This window comes from Megascapheus bottae, chromosome 1, assembly GCF_031878675.1.
Source record: "Megascapheus bottae isolate mThoBot1 chromosome 1, mThoBot2.hap1, whole genome shotgun sequence".
In the NCBI taxonomy this organism is placed as follows: domain Eukaryota; kingdom Metazoa; phylum Chordata; class Mammalia; order Rodentia; family Geomyidae; genus Megascapheus; species Megascapheus bottae.
In genome coordinates, this window is record NC_143509.1 from 100,334,287 (window position 1) to 100,340,301 (window position 6,015).

The 6,015-nt window shown below is 50.3% G+C and overlaps 1 pseudogene; it reads left to right on the top strand.

Annotated features, from left to right (window-relative positions):
• Positions 1-1,045: 1,045 nt before the first annotated feature.
• LOC150069694 (peptide chain release factor 1-like, mitochondrial pseudogene) lies at positions 1,046-5,724 on the top strand (annotated as a pseudogene).
• The last annotated feature ends 291 nt before the right edge of the window (positions 5,725-6,015 follow it).

The window sequence follows — 6,015 nt, forward strand, 5'->3', positions numbered from 1 at the left end:
GAAGTATACATTTCAAACAAAATTGTACCTTCTGTGGGGTACAGCGATCAAGCCTGTCACCCTAGATACAGGGGAGGCAGAGCCTGGAGGCCCCTGGCCAACTTTAGGAAACTGCATCTTAACCAGCACTGGGGCTCTTGCCTGCTGTCCCAGCTACAGGGAATACAGCAAATAGGAGGATCACAGCTCGAGCCGAGGCTCACGCGGTAGAGCTCCAGCCTTGAGAAAGCCCAAGGACAGTGCTCAGGCCCTGGGCTCAGCCAGGACTGGCCAAAAAAACAACAACAACGTCTATCCTTTTCCAAACCCTAAAAGGCTTCCTGGGGGAGGGGGTGCAGAACTGGAGCGCGAGCGTGGGTCTCGGTCCTCCCGACGGACGCTCCTGCTCCGGGCTGGCCGAGCCACGCCTCCGAGTCCCCGAGAGTTCCGGAGCGGCACTGCCAGCCCTCCCTCCGCAGCGGGGGGACCCGGGCCCTGCCCTGCCGGGCCGGCAGAGGGGCGGGGAAGTTCTTCCCAAGTTCAGGGCCCGCCGAGCGCCCCGCCGTGCGCCCCGGCCCACCTGGCTCTCCCCGACGCAGAAGACGCGGCCGCCGCGGCGCAGGCACACGCGCGCGCCCCCGGGCTGCGCGGCCGCCGTGCAGAAAGTGAGGGAGCAGCGCGCGCGCAGCCGCCGCACCGTGCCGGGCACGAGCGCCGCGGGCGCGCGCCCCCAGCGCGCCCACAAGTACAGGTAGCACAGCGTGATGAGCATGGCCGGGGGACCCGGGACGCTCCGCCTCGCTCCCGCCAGCCCGCCCCGCCCCGGCCCGACCGGAAGAGGCGAGCCGCGGGGAGGCCGCGGGGAGGCACGCGCGTGCGCGCGCGTGCACGGTGCGCGTGCACGGTGCGCGTGCACGGTGCGCGTGCACGGTGCGCGTGCACGGTGCGCGTGCACGGTGCGCGTGCACGGTGCGCGTGCACGGTGCGCGCTCCGCGGGGCCCGGCGCTCCTGGAGAGGGGCGTCGCTGCAGCGGTGTGTGATGCAGGACGAGGGGGCCCACCACGGATGGGGGACGTGGAAGTGGAGCCCGGCTGCCGAGGCTGCGGCAGCACCCAGACCATGAATGGGGAGGTGAGGGGGAGGAGGAGGAGAGGGGCTCCATGGGCACAGGGGCTGCCCGGGGTCCTCTTGCCCAAACCCAGCCTCCCTCCCCCGAGAGTGGAAGGCTCTGGACACCCATTTGAAGCCTCGGTAGTCAAGGAGCCATACCAGGAGCTCACAGGCCTCTGCCCAGTCCAGTTGGGAAGAGAGAGGAGAGACTGTTTTTATTAGATCATACACTAAGAAGGCATGCAAGAAAAAAAAAAAAAGGATTAAAAGGTAAAATGGGTGCAGTGAGTCATGCCTGGAATACTAGGTCCTCTGGACGCAGAGGCTGGGAGGATCAAGGTTCAAGGACTGCCCTGGAAGAAAAGGTAGCAAGACCCCAGCTACTGGATGAAAGGGGTGGCATCACTTGTAAGTGGCCCCAGTTACTGAGGAAGCTGCTAAAAGTAGAAGAATCACAATCTGAGACCTGCACCCAAGCATAAAACAAAAGACCTTGCCTGAAAAATAACTGACACCAAAAAGGATTGGAGCAAAGTGGCAGAATGTCTGCCTAGCAAACTCAAGCTGTGAGTTCAAGCCACCGATCTCCCAGAGAGAGAGAGAGAGAGAGAGAGAGAGAGAGAGAGAGAGAGAGAGAGAGAGAGAGAGAGAGGGGGGGGGGGGGGGGAGGGGGAGAAGAGCACTATGGAAAATACTTTTCCATTACATAAATTCACACAATGCTGTTTTCTTTAGTATCATTAATCCCCATAAGACTGTACACTATGTTCTTTCCACTTGTGGGTCACCTTTCTGGTTGTGATTCTGAAATCAGTAGATAGCAAGAACATCAATTATGACTCATAGTGTTCTTGTCCCCAAGGTAGCATAATTATTCCTGACAGTAATGGATTTTGCCTATGGAAAAATCTAAAATACTGAGCTCTCAACACCTTCAAACACAGGAAATCATTTTGTGCTATTTGCTAATTCAGTAAGGGCATCCAGGTAATTCATGCCCAAGTCTTCCAGGGTAGATTTGTCAAGTGCCTTATCCTGGCCATTTGTCAATCTGATTTAAAATAGAGCAATAGAGCCACCTGCTGATGGCTCTCGCCTGTCCTCCTAGCTACTTGAGGGCTGAGATGGTTAGGATTTCTGTCCAAGGCCAGCCTGTGCAGAAAAGTTCATGAGGCCCCTTCTCAACAAAAAGCTGAGCAAGATGATGTGTACCTGTTAACAAGATGTATGTCTCACTACGGAGAAGTGTCACATGGAGGGCTAACCCATGCACCAGAGAGGAAGACACCCCATCTCAAAATGAAGAGCAGAGCCGAGCACAGTAGTTCATACCTGTAATCCTAGCTGTTCGGGAAGATGCGTTCTGAGGATCACGCTTGGAAGCCAGCCTAGGCAGGCAAGTCCATGAAACTCTTATCTCCAATTAACCACCAGAAAGCTGGGAGTGGAGCTGTGGCTCAAGTGGTGGAGCACTTGACTTAAGAAAAAACAAAAAGCTCAGGGACTGCACCCAGACTGTCCCTGAGTTCAAGCCCCAGGGATAGCAAAAAAAGAAAAAGAAAAAAGATGGTAGGGGCCGGGAGTTTGGCCTAGTGGTTAAAGTGCTTGCCTAGCATGCATGAAGACCAGGGTTCGATTCCTCGGTACCACATATAGAAAAAAAGCCGGAAGTGGTGCTGAGGCTCAAGTGGTAGAGCTCTAGCCTTGAGAAAGTCCAAGGACAGTGCTCAGGCCCTGAGCTCAAGCCCAGGACTGGCAAAAAAGAAAAAAAAGAAAAAAGATGGTGGCTCGCATCTGTAACAATAGCTATTTAGAAAGGCAGGTACAAGAAGGATGGTGGCTCAAGGCCAGCCTGAGACCTTTCAACCACAGCTGGGACAACAGTATCTACCTTTCAATCCACAGGTACATGCCTGCTGCCCCAGCTGAGGTGGGAAGCAGGATTGTAGTCTAGGCATGTGCCTGGGCAGGAAGCCAAACCTTATCTCAAAATAATCAGAGCCAAAAGGGGAGGCATGGCTCAACTGTAGGGCACCTGCCTCACAAATGGTAAGCCCTGAGTTTGAAGCCACATGCTACAGAGAGACGGGGACAGATGGCAGAACCTTCTAAGAGATGGGATCTAGAGAAAGGGGGTTAGAGCTCTGGAGATACTCTGTGTTTGGTTAAGAGAGGGGGCTGTTAGAAAACCAGGTCAACCCTGTGCTTGTGCCCTTCTTCAAGCTCTCCTCTCCTGCTTCCCTGCCTTCTGGCACAGCCAGACACCCCTCCAGAAGCTAAACAGACAGATAGGCCGTCCAAGCTCAGACTTGTGCCTCCAGAACTGTTAAATAAACTTTTCTTTACATTGTTATCCAATCTCCAGTATTCTGTTATAGTAGGTAAATGAAAACAGACTAGTGCACTCTGCAAGGCAACTATCACTGACTGCTTCTTGAAGATTAGGCAGCTGAATGTCAGAACGTTTGAACAACTTGCTCTAAGAAACCTATATCTGGATGGGGAAGCTGAGGTTTTAATCTGTCTGTCCCCAAAGCCATCACTGGGTAAATGAGGTAACTAAGAGCAAAGAAGGTGCTAGGTCCTCAGTAACAAACTGAAATGACATTCAAGATCCAAACAGAGGCCACAGTTCTGGGCCACCCTGAGGACAGCCAGCTGAGGCAGATATTCTGGGGCCACCCCCAACTTGGGATATCTGCAGAGAGTTGTAGGTGAGGCTTATCAAGACAGACAGGGAAAACAACCTGTTCTACATGCCAAGATGGAAGAGGCACATTCAGTACAGTAGCCAGTTGTCTTTGGTCATTACTACATGAAGGATCCAGACTTAGAGCTTAAAGGCTCAGAAAGCAATGTGAAATCCTGGATCTGACCAGAAAATGAGTCCTGAACCAGGGGAAAAAAAAGTGGGACAACCTGAAGTAAAAGTTTGCCCCAGGGCGGGGAGTTTAGCCTAGTGGTAGAGTGTATGCCTAGCATGCATGAAGACCCACTTTTGATTTCTTGGTACTACATACATACATAGAAAAAAGTCAAAAGTGGTGCTGTGGCTCAAGTGGTAGAGCTCTAGCCTTGAGAAAGCCCAAGACCAATGCTCAGGCCCTGAGTTCAAGCCCCAGGACTGGAAAAAAAAAAAGTTTGCACCAGTGTTAAGGCATCATTTAAAGTAACTCCTCAGTTGTGGAAGATATTAACTCTACATTTTTTTTGCAAATCTTTTGTAAGTTTAAAATTATTTCAGGGGCCAGCAGTAGCCTAGCAGTAGAGTGCTTGCCTAGTATTCAAGCATACTCCTCGGTACCACATACACAGAAAAAGCCACAAGTGGAGCTGTGGCTCTAGTGGTATAGTGCTAGCCTTGAGAAAGCCCAAGGACAGAGCCCAGGCCCCTGAGTTCAAGCCCCAGAACCAGCTAAAGAAATAAAAATTATTTCAGAATAAGAAATTATAGAAAAGCAGAGTGTGACTGTCTGCTTAATTTTACGATCAGTCTTTTTATAGCCATCTGTGTTCCCAAATAGCCATGTGTTCTTTGTTTCCTTGTGTTGGCCTGTTGAGACAATCTTCATGTGTAGCCCAGCTGATAAACCTCCCGTCTTTACCTCCCGAGGGCTGGGATTACAGCGTGCACGGCTGAAGGAAGTTATTTCATCTCTCTGGGTTCCAGTTTCTCAACTATTAAAAAAAAAAAAGCGTAGTTACAGGGCTCTGAGTTGGTGGCTGCAGCCCAGCTCCTGAGTGAGAGGGAGCAGGACCCACGCACGGGAGACGCAAGCCCTGCTTTGTGATGAGAATGAAGATGTAGGGAAACTTGCAGAAAATGAAGTAGCTTTATGTCAAAAAGAAACGTCAGCTGAAGCATCAGAACAAACAGATGAAAATGATTTGATCCTGGAGGTAACTACAGGAGTTGGGGGTCCGGAGGCAATATTGTTTACTTCAGAGATGTTTGATATGCATCAGCAATATGCTTCATTTAAAAGATGGCATTATGAAATCCTGGAATACTTTTCAAGTGAAATAGGTGGCCTTAGACATGCATGTGCCAGCACCAGGGGATCAGATGCTTAGAAGCACATGAAATATGAAGAAGGGGTGCACAGAGTACAGTGAGGGCCGAAGAACAAGAAGCAAGGCCGCATCCATACTAGCACCGTGACAGTGGCAATCTTGCCCCAACCTACTGAGATTAATCTGATGAGAATTGACACCAAACGAGCTAGTGAGCTGGGGGTCAGCATGTGAACACCACCGACAGTGCTGTTCGCATAGTTCATCTTCCAACAGGTATTGTTTCTGAGTGCCAACAAGACAGATCACAACTGAAAAATAGAGAAACAGCTATGAAAAGGCTGCATGCGAAGCTGCACAGCATGTATATGGAGGAAGACACAAGTAAAAGATAAAATGCTTGGAAAGTCCAGGTTGGAACGAAAGGCAGGTCAGAGAAAATGAGAACATACAATTTTCCACAGAACCGATTCACAGACCACAGAATAAACAAATCACTGTATGATTTGGAAGCTTTTATGCAAGGAGACTGTCTGCTGGATGAACTCAGACAGTCACTAAAGGACTATGCTGATTATGAATCTTTAGTAGAAATCATTTCCAAAAAAGACTTCAGTTGATTTGCTATTCAAACTTTTCATAATATAGATTAGTAAAACTTTTTATAGCAAATTGTGTTGTGCATAAACACATAAATCTTGGGGAAAGAAAAACAAAAAATAAAGAAATAAATAGAAATAGAGAGTGCCTAGAGTTTGGCATAGTGGTAAGAGTGCTTGCCTAGCATGCACAAAGATCCAGGCTCGATTCCTCGGTACCACATATATAGAAAAAGGCCCTGGAAATGGTGCTGTGGCTAGCCTTGAGAAAGCCCAAGGACAGTGCTCAGGTCCTGAGCTCAAGGCCCAAGA